The sequence below is a fragment of the Drosophila sulfurigaster genome, chromosome 2L (assembly GCF_023558435.1).
Source record: "Drosophila sulfurigaster albostrigata strain 15112-1811.04 chromosome 2L, ASM2355843v2, whole genome shotgun sequence".
Classification (NCBI taxonomy): Eukaryota; Metazoa; Arthropoda; class Insecta; order Diptera; family Drosophilidae; genus Drosophila; species Drosophila sulfurigaster.
Window position 1 is genome coordinate 26,460,837 of NC_084881.1, and position 22,593 is coordinate 26,483,429.

At 34.5% G+C, this 22,593-nt stretch overlaps 1 long non-coding RNA gene across 2 annotated transcripts in view; it reads right to left on the reverse strand.

The window, feature by feature from the left end:
- Positions 1-22,376, reverse strand: part of LOC133839642 (uncharacterized) — a 65,195-nt gene extending 42,819 nt beyond the window's left edge. Inside the window, exon 1 of one of the 2 annotated variants that reach the window (XR_009894114.1) lies at positions 21,989-22,376. This is a non-coding gene — a long non-coding RNA (uncharacterized LOC133839642). The remainder of the gene's footprint in view (positions 1-21,988) is intronic. The other variant, XR_009894115.1, reaches the window with a different exon arrangement.
- Between the last annotated feature and the right edge of the window lie 217 nt (positions 22,377-22,593).

Genomic DNA, 22,593 nt, shown 5'->3' on the forward strand with positions numbered 1-22,593 from the left:
AAGTTTTTGCAACGGTGTTTGTGTGCCGTCAGATATGCGCGATAATCGCAACTTCTGCACCTTCTCAACTCCAACTCCAAGTCCAACTCAGACAGTCAGACAGTCAGCAGTTGGCCAACCAACCAACCAGCAAAGCGAGCGAGCGAACAACTCTTTGCCAGCGGGGTGCATTTTCATTAAGAATGAAAAATGATGAGCAATCAATCATTTTGGCCTCATGGTGGAGGGTGTTGCCCAAAAAAAAAACAACGAAACGAAACGATACGAACGAAAAGACTGCTTGCATTTTACTTGGCTACTTGGCAACTCCCCTCAATATATCTTTCTCTCTCTAGAAGTTGCATGTATCTGCTTGTAGATTGATAGCATTAGCTGTGCCTCTGGTATTCAGAAATGGCAGCCAGACTCTTCTCTATTCTCTATTCGGCCAAGACTTCCCTCTGTTGTTTTGACCGGTCAATGCTTCACATTTGCTATAATTTACATCTTCATTTTCGTATTTTTAGCACTTGCTTGGCTCCATTTCTTTTACTATTTTTTTTTCTCTTCTTTTTTTATTATCGCTCCTGGTGCGATTTGAATATATTTCACAGTTGATTTGTGGTCGAAGCGAAGCGGAACGGCAACCGAAGTCGAAGTCGAAGGCGTTCGCATAGGAAGAGCTTGGCTTATGCCAAGAACGTAAGAGAGCGTTTTACAGGAGGCAGGAAAACTGCGTTTAAGTAGACTGATGATCTTGAAAATGCACTCACATTAACACTGCATTCGAAATGCTGCCCAAAAAAAGGAAGCTGCAGCCATGAAACTTGGTAATAATGATGTTTAGAAGCGTGAATAAACTGATGTGAAAACTATGTGGACTTAGGCATTAAGCTGATGAAATATAGTCAAATATTAGGCAGAATTATTTTATGTGAAAATTAAGCTGATGAAATTTATTCAAGTATGAAGCATTAGTTTGATTTAAGCGACGAATATATTCAAACGTTAAGCATACTTTTTATTTAAACATAATTATTAAGTGTGGAAATTTACTGATGAATAGGTTTAGGTATTAAGCATTCTTTTTATACACGCGCAATAATTTTTACAAATTTATTAGGAACATAAATTTTATATCTCCAAAAAGTTGATTTCGTTAAAGTGATTTCAGCTGCTTTCATATTCAAAGCAACAAAATTTAATTGTCAAAAAATCAAAAATCAGTTACAAAATTAAACTTTATAAACCGTGTGAAGCTTTGAGCTGCAGTATTTGAGATTCACAATATTCAGTATGTAAGTATATTTAGTATATAAGTATATTTATACAGTATCCCGGTGTTTTCAGTATGTAAATATATTCAGCTTGTAAGAATATTCAGTATATAAGTATATTCAATATGTTAGTATATACAGTAAATATACCTATTTTCAGTATGTAAGTATAAACAGTATGTAACAATGTTCAGTAAGTAAGTATGATCAGTATAAAAGTAAAGTTGAAGTTTAATCTGTATGCACAAAGTATATATTTAAATAAAGTAAAGATCAGTGCTAAGAAAGTTTTGAAATTTTGAGCTGCAATAAATAATGTGCTTATGTTTAGTTTCTCAATCAATGAAAGTATATTTCAATAAAGAGAATAAATAAATTAGTGATACAAAATAAAAATATTCCCATAATTTGATGTATTATCAACGCTAGCTTACAATTTTGAGCTGCAGTAAATTAAGTGGATGAAAGTTTGACGTTTAAGATTCCCAATCAAAGAAAGCTGATTTCAATAGAGAGAATAAATCAGTGATGAAAAATCTACTAAGCATTTGATGTATTCTCGATAGCTTACAATTTTGAGCTGCAGTAAATAACGTGCCAGAAACTTTGATGTATCTTAAAAAGATAACAAACCATTTACATGCAAATTGAAATTCAAATTGGAACTCAAATTTCCTGTTACAATTTCTTAGCTAAGCGCACCTGCAAAGATCAACACGAAAAATGTTTGTGGGTAAACATTTCAAAGTCAAAGTCAACGCGACATTTCCTAAAGCATTTTTCAAACATTTTCAATTCCCCCCAAAAAGAATCCCAAATCCAATTCCAAACTCCCAAAAATGAGAGTAGATTGAAGAAGAGAGATGGAGAATTGAGAACAGAGAAACATTCTCAGTCCGACTGTCGACATTTTTTGTAGTTGTTGTTGTTTTTTGAAGTTGTTTTATTTTTTTCTTCTCGTTTTTGTCTTTGCGTTAATTTATAGTCACTGATTGGGGCGTTATTCTTATTGATCCAGGCCATAAATAAGCGAAGCCTCTGACATGCCACATACATTACCGACATTTTAGCGTTTGATTTGTTATTTATCATACGAACGAAAGACTGAGAACGACAGACAGAGAGAGAGCGAGAGAGAGCGAGCGAGTGCGAGAGACAGAGACAAGGCAATTACGTTGACGATGACGGCGAATCTGTTCGCATCTCATCGGATTCGGATTGAGATTCGGATTCGGATTCAACTCTTGGGACCCACACTCGCTCGATCGTTGTTCGTTCGCTCTTACCTGTAAAACTAGTTTCCATTTTCAACAACATTTTGTTTGATTTCGTTTTATTTCATTGGTTTTTTTTGTGTTCGTTCTCTGCCGTCTTTTTTTCATTTTTTGCCCGCTGTTTTTAATGATGAAATATACATTTTGAGTTTAATATATCAAATCGAATGGCGGCGAGCGGGCGAATGTTAATTTGGCGAAGCGTTTTTCGGGTTTTCTTAATTTTGATTTATTTCATTTTGAAATTAAAAACCAATTGAGCAACGCAAAACTGTCGATCTCAGCCGGGGCTCCACGCATTTTTAATTCGTTTTCAAGATTTTAAAAATGTTGTGTTCATTTCAGTTTATTTTTTAGGTAGCTCTCGATTCGTTTATTCGTTTAGTATGCAAAAGGCCAATATGTTGATAATTCCAATCAAATTCGGTGGAGAAGATTCCGTGGATTTTGAGTGATTAATTAAAATTATGCTACGAAAGCAAACTAATGAGTTTAATACGACAAAATCCATTAATTAAAGACGAATCGTGTGGAAAGCAGCACAGCAGCAAAACAACTTTGACATTAAGGCATCATCAGTCTAGAGTTCGGAACGTGAGTGGCGGAGGGCGGGGGTGGGAGCGGGAGCGGAGTGAAGGGGAAACCGACCTCTATAATTAAAGCGCTGAACCCAAAAAACAAAAAAACAACAAAAAACAAAAGGCGTTGCAAGCCAAAAGCCGACGAACAGAGACAAAAGGCAAGCGACAACAGAGCTTCATCATCATCGTCGCCTGTCCAAAGCTGAAAGATGGAGATTCGAGACGAAGATCGAGAGATGGGAGATGGAAGATCGAGAGATGGGAGATGGAAGATGGAAACGGAGACCCAAATGAGCGTTGATGAGTTCCATTTAAATAAAATCTTGATCGGCAAGCCAACAGCGGCATCCGTTGGCTACTCTCACACACACACATACAAACACAGAGACAAACACATCGCATAGATATATCCGATAATTTATGAAACATAAATAACCAAAACAAAAATACAAATCATTTATGCGATGACAGTTTGCTGCTGCGTCTGCTATATTTCCAATCGACTCTCAGACTCAATCTGATGATGATGCTGCTGCTGACCCAAGTCGTTCCATAGATCGATCGATCGTTCGAATGTTCGTTCGTTGGCTTCGCGAGTTGATGGCGGCAAATAAAAATATATTTAAAAATTGATTTCGTTCGCTCGTGTTGTTCAAGTCGTCCAGCTGACGGACGCTTTTCAGATCTTTGGCCCCGCCAACTCCGTCCAACTCTTAACTGTGGCTTTCTCGGGCGGCCGTCTTCATCTTCCATTTTCAATTTATGTAAATTACCGAACTGAACAAGGAAGTCACTCAAAGCGATCGTACGATCGATCCAGCAGCGTTCTATCCCCAGAAACAGAATTATGAATTTACGACTAACCATAAAATTCTTCTCTGTTTTTTTGTTTTATTCGTTATTTATTCACCTAGAATAGCATTTAGTTGAGCGGGTGATTCAACTTGATGAAATGTGAATGTAGAGTGGAATTTCATTAAAAATGAACTCTAAAGGAGAAGCGAAGGTCAGCCAATAAGAAGGGAAAATATTTTAACAAATACTAGAGAAATAAATATCAAAATAATAAATAATATTTATAGCAACTTTTTGGCTTCAAAATGTTCTATAAAGAATAGTTCATAGTGTACATATGTAAAATAATAATGCAAAAATATTATAAAAAAAAATACTATAATAAAAATAGCGTAATACACGAAAAACACAGTGTTAAAAATTTATAAATTAAAAATACTGATAAATACAAAAATACTATAAAAATGTAAAATACTATCATAAATACCAAAATATTATATCAAATAAAAATACTAAGATACATAAAAATTCTAAAATAAAAAATAGGATGTTTTATACAGAATTGTTTACAGTATAAAATACTATGAAAATACCACAATAAATAAAAAATTCTATAAAACGAAAAAATACTAAGATCAATAAAATACTAAAATAAAGAATAAATTAAAAGTACCATATGTAATACAATAAAACAAAAAATGAATGTAATACATTAAAATACCATATTAAATAAAAAATTGTGCAATAAATAAAAAATACTAAAATACATAAAAATACCACACTAAATAAAAATACTATAATATATTAAATATACAAAGATACACAAAAATACTAAGACACATAAGAAAACAACATACACAATGCAAAAAATACTACTATACATAAAAAATACTATATGAAAATACTACGATAAATATTAAATATTAAGATACATAAAATTATCATAATAAATATTTTAATAAATACTATAAAAACTTAATATTTTTATCGTTTTTTATAAAATTTTTATTTAAGAAGATAGTTTAAAAAGATAAACAACGAAGCTATTTAGGAATAATTTTGCATTTCGACCCAAACTAACCTAGGCCAAGTGCTGCTCGATTGCGGCAAGTCAAACAACTCAATTGAACTGCAGCTGAAAACGAACATTTTGAACAGTGGAGCAAGTGAATGAAATTATCAAAAGCGCAGCTGACAACTGCCAAAGGAATAGACACGGAATACCGTTGTGGCCAACACACAAACACACACACATACAGGTATTTTTGTTGCAGCTGCAAATGTCAAGCATGCCACGCACGCACTTTGACACACGCACTTTTCAAACAGGTGCCCCCGCTCTGTAAGAGGAAGAGAGACAGAGAGAGAGAGAGAGAGAGAGAGAAAAGGGGTTTCGTTGCCACAGCAGGTGATGTATGAATTGCTTTGAATTTAGTTGTCAAAGTTGCGCTGGCAACGAAACGTTGGGTGCGGTGGGTGTTTGCCTCATAAATTGTTAAAATGTGTCACAATTGAACAAAATGCATAAAAAAAGCAAAAGGAAAAGTGCAACAGAAACAGAAACAGCGAGTTGACAGCAGAGTGGCCAACAAAGCGGACAGTGAACACTGTACAGGCAAACTCGACAACTGGACAACTGGCAACAGGAAAGGGCAGTGCAAAATCAAAACAATTGCCATACAAAAGCGAAACGTGTTTGCAAAATGGTGCCGTCCAAGTCTCGACTCCCAATACTTGGCCCAATGCGTTGCCCCGCTTCCCTCACTCTCTCCTCTCTAAAAAGGTGCGTTCAAGGGGCCGACGAGAGAGCGACATGTGCGTTTAATTTGCAAGACACATGTTCGCCTGGACCGAAGCACAGAGCTGTGAGCAGTATGGTAGAATGCGTACTCGAGCACACAGGTAACCCAGTAACAACAGGCCTACAATCGACGTTTCCCACCAACGCACAGTGGTGCCAAGGTATTTGTTGAGGTTACAAAAAAGTCGACTTGTAAATCTTAGAATTTAGAATACAAATGTGTTGTAAAAAGCAGAGAAGTCAGAACGTCAAACTTCTCTTAAGCGGTAGAATAAATACTTAGGTAAGAATTCAAAATTTGGATGCAAAATAACTTTGCGGAAATCTTAAAATTAATTTCATTATTTTCACTTCTATTTAATGTTATATGTTCATATAGATTTCAATTAACCGAAGGATTTTGATGGCAAAGATAGGCGTTTTGAAATAAGGACTATTTGAAATATACAAATATAAAATCAAATTTAAATTCTTATTTGCTTCGTAAACCTTTTTCTTCTATGTACCATATAAATTTTGCTCTTCACTAATATATTTTTGGATAATATTTTGATATTCACAAATGAAACGATTATTTTAATAGTAGAATTTCCCTTACTAGAATTACTTTTTTTTATATTTTGCAATTTTTATAATTATTTCTAAAGCCTTTCTAAAGCCTTTGCTTCTATCTATTTTGTTAACCAGTTATATATTCATTGCTAAAATTTCTCTGGGACTCATATCAAATTTTATCACATTATTAAAATTCTATGCCATATTAATTAACATATAATATTTATATTTTCTTTATAACATATATTTTTAAATATTTTTGCTATTCCTTTTATTGCCTATGCCAATTTAAACCTCTTTTTGAAATACTTTTAATCTTAAACTTCTGCTCTATTTTCAACTATACCTTGACCCACTGTGCAGCGCTGTTAGATAGGCTGTGGACAGTCTCAGCCACAATCTCGCAGTCGTCGCAGTTGCAGTTGCATGTTGCTGTTGCTGTTGCTGTTGCCGTCGCTGTCGCCGCGATTTGTAGCCAAGTCGGAAAATGCATGTTACCAACAAATGACACCTTCATGTGCGCTGCACGTCGCCTGCCTCACTCCCTCCCCCCTTGCCACCCCCTGATAGCACCCGCTTGTCTCATAACTGGTCAGCAGTCGAATAGTCGAGTTGAGGCAGCGGTTGCAGCCTCAACATGTTGCCAATTTGGTCGCTTGGCAACGGCCGCTCATTGTTTCTATGGACATTTCAATGCTTCCTCCCTCCCATTTCTCCCCTCCCCTCCCCTCCTTACCTTGTGCAAAGTTGCATGTTTTGTCAGAGAGCAAAACACAGAAAAAAAAGAAAGAAAAGCAGAAAAAAAAACGATTTTCATTGCTGCCTTTTAAGGCCGACACTTTTGCTCATTTCGCCCACCGCTGGAACGTAGCTTGCTACTTGCTGCATGCCACATGCCACATGCCACACTCCCACTTCTGCTTGGCCCCTTGCTATTGTCCACACGGCATTTACCCCCCAAACGCACTTGGCCAAAAACGCGCGCGAATTAACCTGTTGAATTTGCCACACAGCTTCGCTCCTTCTCTCTCTGGCTCTCTGGCTCTTTAGTTGCCACCTCAGCTCAGTCTCAGTCTCAGCCTGTGGCATTTACAGCCGCACAAGAGGCAAGCGCATTGCCTTATGGCCATTATAATTGCCACCACGCTCCACTGCGTATGCGAGTGTGTGTGAATATACACGAGTGTGTGTGAATGTGTGAGTTAAAGGAAGAGACTTTAGTTCAAACAGAAACCAAAAGCAGCGGCCGCAAACATTTGCTTTAAGCATTAAATTATATTTAATGCAAATGACATTCACAACTTAAATAGTATTAAATTTCGCATTATTAAGCATTAAATATTTTGTGGGCAGTTAAGTAAGCAGCAATTCATTATCAATCATTAATAAAACCACAAATAGTGCTCAAGTGTTTTTAAATATTTATTTCAAGCAATGAACTTTAAGTGAAATGATGTTCAATTGATAATTTTTAGCAGGAACAAACATAAAACAAGCTTCTATAATAATACATAGATATTTTCAATAGTTTTGTTGTTAAGTTAAGAACTTTAAATGCAGTCTAAGTCTTTTATTTTATTTATTTATTTGTTCAACAAGTAAGGAATACAATTTACACATTTCTATAATTTCAGGTTATAAACACATAAAATTAATCAAAGTTATAGGATGCCTTTTTAGTAGTTGCTGTTGAGATTCATTCTACAATCTTATATTCTTAATCAGCTATCAATACTCTGCATTAAATTCAATGAATTTATTCTGATTCTTTAAACTATTCTTGAACCTATTTACTCCATTTCATATTCTTTGCCAATGTTCTAATTCAACTCCAAATGGAATATTAACTGAGAGCTGAGAATCTTTAAATATGAATAACTATGAATATGTATATTTTATAATACAAAAAATTTAATAATATTATGGATATCTAATTTAAATCGTTTGCTTAACATTATTATTTATAAATCATTAATATGTACACATCATTCGAATTATAAATCAAAGTGAAGCAAACGTTTTATATTATTAAATCTCTATTATTCGAATTTTTTTTTTTTACTATTAAATATCAAAATGAAAGTGAAGCAAACATTTTATATTACTAAACCTCCGAAATTAAATAGCTCATTTCTTATAACTGAAGAACACATAGGCGAATAAAGTAGCTCAAAGTTAAGTCTTAACTTTACCCACCCAAATAAAGTATTCAACACAGCTAAAACTGAAAACTTTCATACAGAGTTTTGCATTAATAAACACATGTTATACAACAATTAGTAAAACAAAATAGAATAGCTCAAATATTTCATGTTCTCGTGACAAGTAAAATTATTCAATATGCTGTTCGATATTTAACTTAACAAATTGACAAACAAGTAAAGGAGTTGCTGTAATGAAATTCAATAAATTTTCATTTTATTTGCTTTGGCATGAAAATATTAATGCAATCGAATATTTCAAAGGTGTCATCTTGGCTAATTCCAGAAGCAATCAGTTCACACGAGACGCGAAGCAGTTAAAGATATTCCACGATCACAAGTTTTGTTAAATAATTAAAATATTTGTGCAAGCTAATGAATTTGTTTACATGATTGAACTGTGCAATTTTTCAACTCTCTATGGCGGAAAATCCAGTCAACGAAGTTCCTAGAGAGAGGGAGGGGAACGGACGCGTCCATTTGAATGTGAAAAAATCGTTTAAATCACACTGCAAAAAATGTGGCCAAGAAAACCGGTTAACAAGTGCGCGCAGCAAGTGCAAGCGAGATGGCGCGATGTTCGAAGCGAGCGCAAGCGCGAAACAAATGTCAGAGGCAGCGAACATCAATCTCCAGCTACGGCAACAACAACAACAACAAGTCGAGTGGTGCCACAGCTGGCCACATGGCAACCGGCAACCATTTGGCTTGTATTTTTTTTGGTTTTGGGTGTGCAACGAGTTCTTTGGTGGCCACAAAAGGAAAAGCAACCGAGGACGTTGCAATGATGGAAAACCTGCTAAGAGTTGGCCAAATGTATTTCTGTTTTTTTCGCTTTTTTTGCTGTGCATTAAGCAACTACAGTTGGGTTCATAAGCTCATTTCACAAAATTGGCCCAAACAGGTGCGACACAATTCACCGTCTGCGTAATTCGATACCTTTTTTTTTTATAAACTGCTTGAACACTTTTAATGCATCTCACACGGATGTAAAGAGCTCAGCTTAGCTCTCAACTAACTAACTAACTATCTCTTATGCATCACGTTTTAATTCATTACGGTCGAAAGTTGTTCGCATTAAAATGGCAGCCAATCAACAATCAAAAACTTCAATCGGCGACTGTTTTGTTTTTATGCTCTAGACCTCGACTTAATTGCACCTGTCATGCAATCGCTATCGCTTTAGTATATTCTATGCTACACTGGAAAAAAATACCAGTTTCTAAAATCAAGAACATTTATCTTAAAAATTGTGTTCTTGATATAAGATCACTTTAAGAACAAATTCTTAAAACAAAGAACATTAATCTAGAAAATGTCAAATTCACAAAATAAGACCAAAGCAAAATATACCAGAATTTAAATATACCGAATTAATATACCGCAAATTTTTTTTTTTAAGTATACAAAATACTATCTTTTGTATATTGATAATAAGACCGAAGCAAAATATACCAAATTAATATACCGCAAAAAATGCTGAACATATATCAAATACTATCTTTGCTATATTGATATAGTACTGCATTCAAAGTATACCGAAGGCCATGTTTGGTATATTTATATAGTTCTGCATTCAACATGTACTGAAGGTTAAATTTGGTATACTGATATACTATACTATACTAAAAATATACCATAGAGTACAAAATATACCAGATTGTCAGCCAAATATACAATATGTATAAATAAATAAAATGTGAACAAAAAAATTAATTCATTGTAATATTTTTTTGAACTTTTTTGATCCTAAAAATTTTAGATTTTTTCCCATATATCGAATGATTTTCAAATCAATCTGTAGTAAAAAAAATGGTAAATATAAGATACAAAAATAATATAATGTTCTGATAATAATAATATGATCTTCTGATCTTATCTTAAAACTGTAAAAATGTTTGCTCTTATTAAGAACAACTCAAGTCTTATTTCAAATGTTCTTGAAATCAAAGATGTGTTTTTTGACTTTAAGATGTTCGTGACCAAACTTCTTGGTACTAAGACCAAAATATTGATTTTAGAATTAGTTTTTTTCAGTGTATATATGCTAGATATGTTGGTTTCTACTTCCCCCGCCTTGCATTTCAGTTTTAGCTGCAAATCATGACATGAGTTCAATTTGTGACAATTATTGTTGCAACATTTCAAATCGTTCGCATTTGCATTCGGCCTCCGGCGGCCTCCGACAGTTGTGCGATTTTTATCGTTTTTCATTCGATTTGATTTTTGCTTTTATTTTGTATTAATTTCATTCTACTTTTTGTTTGTTTGTTCTTTTGTTGTTGTTGTTGTTTGTATTCCTTCTGTTCTTGTCGTTGTTGTCATTCAATATATATCGAGTGCAAATAAAGCACACGTCACATATGCAAATGTTCGAGTTTGAGTTCGAGTTTGTTTTTATATTTCACCCATTTTTTTTGATTGAAAATTAATTGTTGTGCATTTTTCAAACAAAGCGCATTAAAATTGGGCGTTGACTTATAATTGCATTTTTATTTGATTTCATTTTATTGCAGTATAAACATTTAATTGATTACCCAACTGATTTCAAAGTGCCTGCTAATTTATTATTACTATTATTATTATTTCTGCATTAGATTTCCCGGTTTCAATCAATTATAAAACTATGCCATATTGATAATTGATTAGCTCAACGACTCATTTTCAATGTCGTTTAAAGGGTGTTGAATAAAATTATTCTTTTAACGATTAGCACACAGTAATAATATTCAACACTCTTATTGTAGCTTTTGTTTACGACAAATCCATTTGTAATTAATAGTCAATCAAATAATATAATATATAAATATTTAAATAAATTAATAATAACTCTTTCTGCCTTTCATTGTGTTACTTTTTATGGCAAATCTTTCTATGTTAACTAGTCAATCAAATGTTATTTATCCAAATATCCAAATCCAAATATCTTAATAAAAAATACTGAATAAGGTCAATGTTTCTTATTGAAAAATACTAACGAGATGAAAATTTCTCTTACTCGAAGCAAAAATACTGAAAAATTACGGATTTTCTTATTTTAAAAATATACTGAAAAAATATTAATTACTCGTATTGAAAAATACTGCAGAAATGTTAATTTATCTTGTTTAAAAAATGCTGAATGAATACTAACTTCTCTTATTTAAAAGATTTCGAATGAATTTTTCTAATTAAAAAATACTGAAAAATACCAATACCTATTACATTTCTTAAGTTTTTTCAATAATTGGTATATCAAATTATAATTATTGGATTTTTCTCCTACTCCTTTTCCCGCTCTATCAACCTAAATTATATCTATCAATTGTGTTCTCCCTTTCGCTTAAGATATTCTTACATATAATTAATATTTAGCAATCTGTGTATGCGTATGCCTTTGGGATTGAATGTGCAAATATTCTGATGCCTTTAAGTGGAGCAGAATGAGGAGGGTGAGGGGAGGGGCCAATAAATGTGGGTAATTATGGAAGCTTTATGATTTGGTAAACTCGAGTGTAAATATTGCGATCGCCGGATGGCGATCATAAAACGTAATCACCCGCAATATAAACACAATTGCGTACAAAATTGTTGAGTTAATTAAATGTCCAAAATGAAAATCAAACCGACAAAGAAGCAAAGCAAGAAGAAGAAGGGAAAAAAAACATTGCGAAATTCTTCGGTCTCCAGTTTCACATCAGATCTTGGGCAAATATCAGATATGAGTGCTCTTAACGTATAGAGTAAGTATGAGTGCTTTTTGCCTAATTGGGGGAGATCCGATCGAGTGAACCACCTGGTCTATAAAGCTAACTGTGTGTACCTTTTGCTGTTGCTATTGCTGTGGCTGTTGCTGTGGCTGTTGCTGTTGCCGTCGCCATTGTGGCGATAGTTCATTTCTTAATTGTTCTGCCGCCGCCACAGACAAACAATAATTGCGTTCGTGCTGGAGATAAAAATGTATCCGGTAGATAAATGCCAGGCCAGGCAAATTGTTTGCTCTTTTAACACAAATCGAAATCAAGTAGGGAAGAGGGGAGCTCGGGGGGAGCTCTCGAAACAATTTCACAAACAAATAACGAAATTTATTAACTCTTCGAGTTCAAAAGAATTGCTGCGCATTTCCTCAATTCCTTTGACAATTAATATGTATTACACTTGTTTCACATCATCAACTAAGTAATCATCGCCACTCCATGTTCTGCTTTCTTTCCAAACCCGAAAAATCCCTGTCAGGGGCTCATAACTCTCGCCCCAAGATCAAAGGCTGCCGACGGCGACAAAATGATTCTCTCACTCTCTTTCTCTCTCTCTCTGTTTCTCTTGTGGCTGCACTTGAAGCACTTGAGAATCGAGAATTGAGTAGAAAATTTGTCTGAGATTTGTCACTGTTTAGTCTGGGAATCGAAGCTAGACATCAATTCACTTTGCGCCACTTTTCCGGTTGCTAATCGAGTGCTGATTACGTTCCCATGCTCATAGTTGCCACATCAAGTGGCAACCAATGGAAAAAAACAAAACTCTGGGCTTGGTCTTTCAACGGATTTGCATAAAATCGAATCGGAAAAAAACTTAAACACAATTACTAATAACATTTACTCACAATTTTCGATAACATATTAACAATAAAAAACTTTGTGGCTGCCACTCCTCCGAGCCTAGCAACTTGCAACACACATTGCAACGCGTCACAAATCTGTTCTCTCTCCCTCTCTCTCTCTCTCTACGATTTTTTTTATGACTTTGGGGAATTATGTAGCACGTCCAAATGCTAAATATGTTCGGTAAAAAAAAAAAAATCTCGTGGCACGACAAGTTACATGCATCAAACTGCCTCCAACGACAAACGAATGCCATAAAATCAAAGCGTCCGAGAAGGCGGCGGCCCCAGGGAGACAGAGAGACAGAGAGAGAGAGAGAGAGAGTGAGAGAGGGGAGAGATATCCAGAGGAGGTCGACCATAAACTCTGTGGCTGGAGACTGGAGACTGTGGAGTCTCTTGTGTGGAGCGGGCAGCTGAGGTAGCACATTTAAAATGCACAAACAACAACGGCCACAGCCTCAAAGGCAACCTGTTGCATAAAACGCACACACACACACACAACTATATACACGCATACACACGCACACTGACACACAAATCTTTTAAATGCATTTCATTATGAAGACAAAAAGCTAGCCGACAAATTTGTCAATAACAAAGTGGCAAGTAAGAAGATTTTGTATGCTTCTTCTTCATATTCTTCTAAGCAACTTCTTCATTCCATCTTCCTCTTCTTCAACAGATTTTTCTACACTTATGATTATTCTTTTACTAAAATTTAAATTTCTTTATTATTAATAATTATTCTATATCATATTATTCCAAAACTATATTCTTTTATTCTATTCAAATTATTCTATTTTCTAATCCTAATTATTCTATACTCATGTAAAAGATTTTAAGAAGTTATTCAATCTAAATTTGTTATTATTTTTATATAAATTATATATAGGTAAATTTTATATTTCTATTGAATAAAGGATAATTTTCTATAGAAGGAACAAATGATCTTTATTAAAGCTTCATAAATATATATATATATATTTTTTTTTATAAACAACAAAAAACTTCATCGAATATTGCATCCATTTCCATCTCCAACTTATATTTTCTGACTATGTTTTAACCGTCTATCAATGTTAGAAGCTTATTCATTTATTTTTCATTTATTTTACTCCCTTTCAAAATATCCCTAACATTTTTGTTGAACATAGTAAAATATTTATAAGGAGACCAATATAAGGAGAAGCCTTTTTAAAGCCTCATTGAATAATTTTTTCTTCTTAAATTGGTCTCTTTATAAATATTTTACTATTTTCTAAAATATTCCTAACATTTTTGGGCTTTGTTTTTTTCTACTTTCACGTTTTAGTTTAAAGGAAGAAGTTTTCTTACTTTCTATTCATATTTCTATAGAGTGAAGTCTGCCTCCAATTTATAATATATTTCTTTAACAAATTAATTTATTATTTATTTGTTAGCTGCATTTATCGCTTTACTATCCAAATTATAATCATTTCTATATTTTAAGGAATAACCTTTAATATGTAGTTCATCTTTTACAGCATTTTTTTATACAGGATTTATTATTATTTTTTAACTTTTTTCGACTTGAAGCTTCTATCTCTCATCTATCAATAAATTATCTCATTTATTTTGTTCGTAATATTTATATTTCTCACATTTATTCTTTGCTGCTACAACTCTCAAAGTCATGCAAAATAGCTTTGCTTTATAGCTTCGTTCTTGACATTTTTGTTGGTGGTCTACTCCAACTTACACACACACACACCTATATAAGGAAAGTCACACGCAGCTCACATTAAGCAGCCGAAGAACCATTTGCACTTTAGCCTTGCCAAAGCTTGGCAACAGATTCAAACCGAGTCTGAAGCAGAGACTTTGGCGGAGGCCTTCTTCACATCGACACCGTCTGCGGTGTTGTCCAGAGAACTCAGAACTGAGAACTCAGAACTGAGAACTCAAACCCAAGCTGAAGAGAAGCCAAAACCAAAATCGTAGTCAGAATTTCAGTTGCATTCCCTGAGCTGAAGCTGAAGCTGTGGTCGCATTGTCCGAATCAATTGTGGGAAACGCACAGAAATAATCTCGAGATTGTGTGAGTGAGTGTGTAAGTATCTGTGTGTGTGCGATGTACAAGTGTGTGTGTGTGTGTGTGTGTGTGTGGGTGGGTGGCATTGCCCCCGCGCGATGTTTGTTGCTGTCAATTAAAGCGCAGCGACGGCAGGAACTGGAACTGGAACTTGTTGCACATTGCAAGTTGCACACTGAACGTTGCACACCGAACGTTGCACATTGCAGTTGCCCCTTTGGCTGTGCCACATTTCGTCGTCGTGGCGTTTTTGACACTCGCCGCTGCCTTTTTAGCCACAGTCTCATTCTCATTCTCAGTATCTGTATCTGTTCCTGTCCCTGTCATTGTCAAGCTGCCAATCCATGCCCCCATCTCCCTCTCTCTTACCACATGTGCACCTTCCCCATGGATCAGGGGTTCACTTCGACAGCCAGGCGATAGTCATTGTCTGTTTTGTGGCCTTCTTTTTTTACTGCTGCTGCTAACTAACTATCGCTTTTGCCACTCGCATAATAAATTGACAGTTTGCAGTGCGCGTTGAGTGCTTAAATGAATGAATGAATGAATGAATACTTCACTCGCAACTCACTTGCCAAGATGCAAATGCAAAGTGCGCACTTGCCGATACACAAACAGATTGAGATACATTTTGTATCTACAAAAACTCGCTTGTGCTCTGTGCAGCAGGTCTCTTTCACTTTTAGCCAAGATTAATTAGGCTTTAATATGACTGACCAACTGCTTAGCTCCGGCTACCGCTCAAACATTATTCAATCATATTAATTAACTATTGAAAGACAAATCAAGCCAGTCAATTGCAAAGTGCATAATTAGATGGAGAGATAATCAATATGGTTGCAAGTCGCATAATAAGACGGATTTTAATGTAGCGGAATTATCATAAATTATTTTAGTACAGCTTTGTCTTACTTTACTTTATTACTATTACTTTATTTATTCATTATTTTTAGAGCAATTTATTATTATTATTTATATTTACTTCATTTAACTTTTCTATTTTGATACATTTAAATTCAGAAGTATAAATTGGAATGCAAGTATGTACATACATATATTCAAAACTGTAAAGATTTCCATTAAGAAATCATTGTAGCAAATATTTTGATATATCTTATGAAATTTATTTGAAAAAAAGTGAAAGAAGCTAAAGAATTACAAATATGGTTATGCCCCAAGAGAGGTAAAACCATTTTAAAATTTATTTGTGTTTACAAACAACAGGTGCTAAGAAATTCAAGATAAATGTACATTAAAATAAAGCAAAATTATTTGTATAGGCTTCATTGTAAATTAAAGAAAATAATATTAATATTTCCTAAATTAAATTTGAGTCATATAAGTAGTAATAAATGCTTTAGAGAGGAATGAAAGTGCAAAAGACTGTTAAAAGATTGTCATTAGCACAACTTTAAGTGAGATTAAGGACGAAATTACAGCCATTGAAACAATATAAAGAATTTCACAATATTTAGCGCATTACATAGTCAGAAAATAAGAATAATTATTTTACTTTTAAATCAATTTGTAACACATAATCAATGCAATGAAAAGTAATACAATAGAAGAAAAATTATTTTAAAACCCATAATAAAGTTTTCTTCATCTGATTTGTGCAATAAAATGAAATAACTAGAAAAGTAATGATAAAATAAAATTTTTAGGTTGAACAAATTTTGAATCAAGATTTTTATGCTAAACTCGTATTTTAAGATTAAAAACATCTTATTTTAAGATTAAAATTTTGATTCAAGAATGTTTTATACTAAATTGAAGAGTAGATTGAAACCTTTATTTAAGAACTTTTCGATCTTATTAAAACACAATGTTGTTCCTGTTTCTTAAAATGCTGAAATTTCCTTCCTTTAAAATTAGAACCTAATTTCTGGTGTTGTTTACTATTTAACTAAGACTGCTTATATTTATTAAAATAGTTAAGAATGTTTCTAGATTTGTTCATATAGAACTTCGTGGTTCAATGTCTCGTGTGGCATTTAAGGTGCACTCAATAGATCCCCGTGGAATGCAACTGATTGGATTGTATCTGTCAAGTGGCACACCAAGCGGGAGTGCAACATCGTCATCCTGCTGATATGGTCATCATTATGATCAGAGTCTTCATCATCAGCATTGAAGTGGGTATCAGAGAGAGAAGAGAGCAAAGTAGAGAAGAGAGTTTTGTTAAATTTATGTGCAACTTGCAAGTGGAACGCGAATCGCCGCATGGGAGAAATGCAACCCAAGAGACAACAACGATGAAGAAGATGATGATGATGATGGAGATGATGATGATGGAGATTATGATGATGCAGTGCACTCCCCACTGTGCACCTTTGGCGCTTCTTGGGCAAGCAGCGAAGGTGGCAATGATGGCAGCAGTTGCTCAACTGTCAAATTGTTGCAGTTGCAGTTGCAGTTAAAGTTGAAGTTGTTTTTGTTGCTGCTGCGCGTTGATTCGTCGTAATTCATGCGAGGCAAACCACGTCACGTAGCATGCAGCACAACAAGTGGTGCAGCTGCCTCTCTTTCCCTCTCTCTCTCTCTCTCTCGATGTGCGTGCAGCTTCCATGTTTATGGCTGCCACTGACGTTGACGACGACGAAGGAGAAAAAAAAACAAAAACAAGACGAAGACGCAGTTGATAATGATGTGTTGCCTCGGCTGCTGCTGCATGCCACCATTCGTTGCCACATTTTGATTGCGTGTCCAGCAGAGTTTCGAACTGCATTCGGTTTGTGATTGTGATTCTTTCGACTACCTGCGCATCAATCGGCCATAAATTAGCATTTGAGTAAATTGGTTAAATTCGTTATTCGTTATTCGGAATTAGGATCCAATGAGTTGAGTTGAGTTGAGTTGAGTTGCTGCTGCCAATCCCCGCTGTTTCTCTGCCTCATCATTCGCCACAGTCTGTCTCTCTCTCTCTCTTTCTATCTCACTCTTTCTCCTTCTCGATTTCGACCAATAAGTTGCCACAACATGTGGCCAGCGGCTTCAACAGCGAACTTGTTTATTTCCCGCGTTCAATGTTCCTCTGCTTTTGCTTCTTCTTCTTCTTCTACTTCTTCTTCTTCTTACACATATATGGTACTATATATTTCTTTTTTTTATGTTTAATTTCGTGTTATTGATGGATTTATTTTTATTGTGCGCTTCTTAATGGAGAAAATGTTTGGTTTATCGCTTTACGCTTCTTATTTTGTTGCTCTCTCACTTTTTTCGCAGTGAAAAATTACAGCAATTAATAAAGTTGCAAATTATTTATATCTTATTTTTTGAGTCAGCAACTCAATTGGCTAAATGAAATTTGGCAAAAAATTGTAGCAGATAATTTGCTTCGAGCTACAAGATTCCAAATTTTGTCTATTTTTGTGTAATATTATATTATAGAGAAAATCTTTACACAGTGTAATAAGCCAATTAATAAAGTCCTATGGTAAAGTTTTTAACTTAATGAAAATTGTATTAAAATAATTAAAGAAGTAAAATCTATTTTTCATATCTTTTGATGGAGCAAACCAATGGACTAAATTAAAGATATCAAAAGCGATTTGGGTGAAATTTTCTATGCTTGAATTAAGAATATTTTTTAAAAATATTGTTTTAAGTGGAATAAATTTACACAATATAGAAACTCTACTAAAAACTATGCTAAAGTTTTTAACTTCATTAACATTTTATCGAAATAAATAATGAAGCAGAATCTATATTTCATATTTTTTGAAATAGCAACTAAATTGGCTACTGAAAGATGACGAAAAATTGCAGTAAAAGAAATAAAAGTAGTAAATTTTTTATGGAGTTACATATTATTAGATTTTTACATGTATATTTAAGTGAAAAATATATATAATATACTGTAGCTTAACTATGTGTAGAATTCAACAAGGAATAGTGCAATATTATTGAAAGAATTACAGCAACAAATGAAGTCCAAAAAAATGTATTCTATTTTCTTAAGGCTAAATGAAAGATTTAGGTTTTTATTTATATTTGGATTTCTACATTGTTTAAGGATTCTCCACATAAATAATATCTCTGTCAAAATATTGAAAATTATTTCTGCAGTTTTTCGCTAAGGCTAAATGAAAGATAGCGAAAAACTGCAGAAATAATTTTCAATATTTTGACAGAGATATTATTTATGTGGAGAATCCTTAAACAATGTAGAAATCCAAATATAAATAAAAACCTACTAATAAATATCTAATTCAATTGAAATATTAAAATAATTAAAAACACAGGATTGCTTTTTAAGCTTCTTTGGGATTACATTATAATAAACGTTTTTAAATTTAATTCGAAGTTCCTTTTTTTAGATATTATTTATTAAACATAAGTGCTTAATCGGTGTAGAGTGTTGTATTATCAATAAGTTATACTTAAAATATAATATACAAATTAAGAATGAACTTTCTATAAGTTGATATATTTAGACATATATCTTCTTTATTAAGTTAAAACATTTTAATGAACCAAATGATTGCAAATTGAGATCAAATAGGTTAGCATTAATAATTAATTATGTACTTTTATATAAATTTGGTTATTAAATGTTAATTTTACTTGGCAATTCCTGCAATTTCATAGAAGTATTCTAACAAAAGAATTTAGCAGCCCAATTCTTCAACTTTTGGCTATGGAGCACTTAATTAAATTTATGCAAGCACTTGCAGCATTATATCAAATAATAAGCAAGTTGAGTTGAAAGTTGCTACAAATGAAAAACAAGTCGATAAACATGGAAAATGCGTTTCCCATAAAGACGTTGAACTCTTGAACTTGCGACGTCCAGCCGTGAACTGCCACAAGAACAACAACAACAAAAAAGCAGCAAAGATGAGAAGCAAATGAATGGAACAACAACAACAACAACAACAACAAGAGGAATCAGACATCAACTCAACTCAGTCTCGAGCATTTCAAGTTTCAAAACGAATAAATAACAACAAACAAAAAAAATGTAGGAATTCAATTTCAGTTAAGAAGTGGAGAGGAGCAAGAAGAAGGCAGCTGGGATTGAAATTGCCGCTGACTGCATAAATCAATCGAATTTATTGACCAATGACAAATGCCCCCAAAGATGATGATGATGATGATGAAGAAGAAGAGGAAGAAACCGGGCACTAGGCGAAAATCAAAAGCAAACAATGCCAAAGAGATTTCAAGCCAGAAATTCAAATTAAATGACTACAACAACAACAACAACAAGATGAAGAATAATCCCAAATCTGAGAAGAGTGAAGCTCGGTGACTGAAAATCGATTAAAAAATAATGCCGAGGCGGCGTCGAAGCTGCGATTGGCGCGCAGGAATGTCAAATGAGCGAGACAGAAGAGGGAGTGAGTGAGAGAGAGATATACACTGAGGTGAGTTGAGCTAACCCAAGGCAAAAACTCTTCTTGGGTAATAAAAATGATAAAAACCAAAACAGAATCAAATAATTCTCGAAAAGTTCTCGGCGACTGCGTCGCCTGTCTATGCCACAAATCAAACGCCAGCAAGATGCCGACTGCAGACGGCGACTGTCTCTGCTGCTGCTGCTGCTGCCACACCCCCTGCCCCTTGCCCCTGTCCCCTGTTCATTGTCCCTTTACCTCGTGCATTCGCTTGAGCTGCAAATGAAACATGGAGACTGGGACTTCAAGTTGCGACGACTTCAGTCAGCTCCGCTGCAGGGCGTCCAACAGCAGCGTCATAATCACACGCTGCACACACACAGACAGAGACACACACACATACACACACTCGCACACACACCTACAGCGAGAGCTCGATAATTATGACGGGAAATAAATTGTGTATGATTGCTTGATTGGCGATTTATTGACTCACATTATTGGAGCTGCCGATGTTGTTGCCACTGCCACAGTTGACTGTGCTGCATGCAACTGCCAAGTGAGTGTGTGTGTGTGTGTGAATGTGAGTATGAGTGCATCCGTGAGTGTCCATAATCGATGCGGGCTTGACAGCGTATTTATTACAAACAGCAACAACAACAACAACAAAATGCGAATATTTTTCTCTTCGTTCTTTTTTTGCTTTAAACATTTTACTGGCAAACGAACCACATCGAACTCTGAAGCAAGCTCGATGATTGAAATTGCGAATGTCTCAAAACCGGAAGCCATTAAATGCTATAATTTAATGGCTGCTGGGTCGACCAAAAAAAAGGGTTATTGAGTAAGGTAAAGTAGCAGACATATTAAAGGGCAGTATTAAAAAGAAATTACTATACAGAGAAACAATAAACAGTTGCTTAAAATTAAATAAAATTGAAGTAAAGTAAATTACCTATAAAATGTTAAATAAATATAGCACATTATTATTTTGCAAGGATTAATGAGCAAGCGATTAACATTTGAAGCTTAACAGGCTTGCAAATGTTATCATAACATAACAAAGCACAGCTGTTAAAGTCCGCCTTATTATGCGGGACAATAACAATGCAGCGATTAAAAGCAGCATCTAACATGCCTTCATTTAACAGACTCATTCTGCTTTTGCAAAAGCGCAGCTGTTAAAGTGAAGTACACCTTTGCAGAACTTTAACAGCGCAGCGATCAAGTGGAGCACATAATGGGGGCTCCTCTTAACAGAAACTAATTACATAGTTTACATACGCAAAAGCGCCGATGTTAAGTTGCCGTCAAAGCACAGCTCAAATGCAAGGCAAACCAAGTGAAGCCTTTATATTTGCTTTCAGCATAGCATCAGACAGATATCTATATATGTATGTAAAAGCGCTGTGTAAGTTCTTTGCACGGCAACAACTGCCTGCCTTGCAAAACAACAACAACTGCGCGCTATTTTATAACTGCATGCTAAAACAGCCCTACAAAAATGCTACCCATACAAATATACATATATACGCATGTATTGGCACTCACCTAGTATTTTCTTATGCTGCGGTTATTGCATTTGCATTTCTTTTCTCCTTGCTCCTCTTACTCACAAGCACTTCACTCACACATACACACGCGAACGATTTTTTTTCAGCAGGCCTGCAGGCGTCACTTTTATGCTGCATTTTTATTTCATTTATTGACATTATACTGCTTTAAAATAATAAGCCACGCACAATAGCACTCTTTATTAAGTAATTAAAACACTTGAAGCTGCGATTAACTATTTAACAATTACATAAAAAACAAAAAGAAAAACACTTTACACACGAACAAATTTTTCCCACCGCGCGGCGTCACAAACGAAAACTAAATGATCGAAAGAGCTTTGAAAGTGAGTGAGAGAGACACAGCAATGTCAAAAGCATTAGTTGAACTTTGAATGCGCGCTTTCTGCAATACAGTCTGCGTAGGCGAAAAGAAGACAGGACTACAAAAACAAATGCAAGTAATTACTCTCTTGCTGGATTTTAGAGAGTGTGAAATGAGAGCGCGGGAGCATCATGGCGCTCGCTGGGTACAGTAATGAGAGCACCTTATTAATATGTCTGTGTGCATTAAGAGGAGTTTGAGTAATTTTGTGCTCCTCA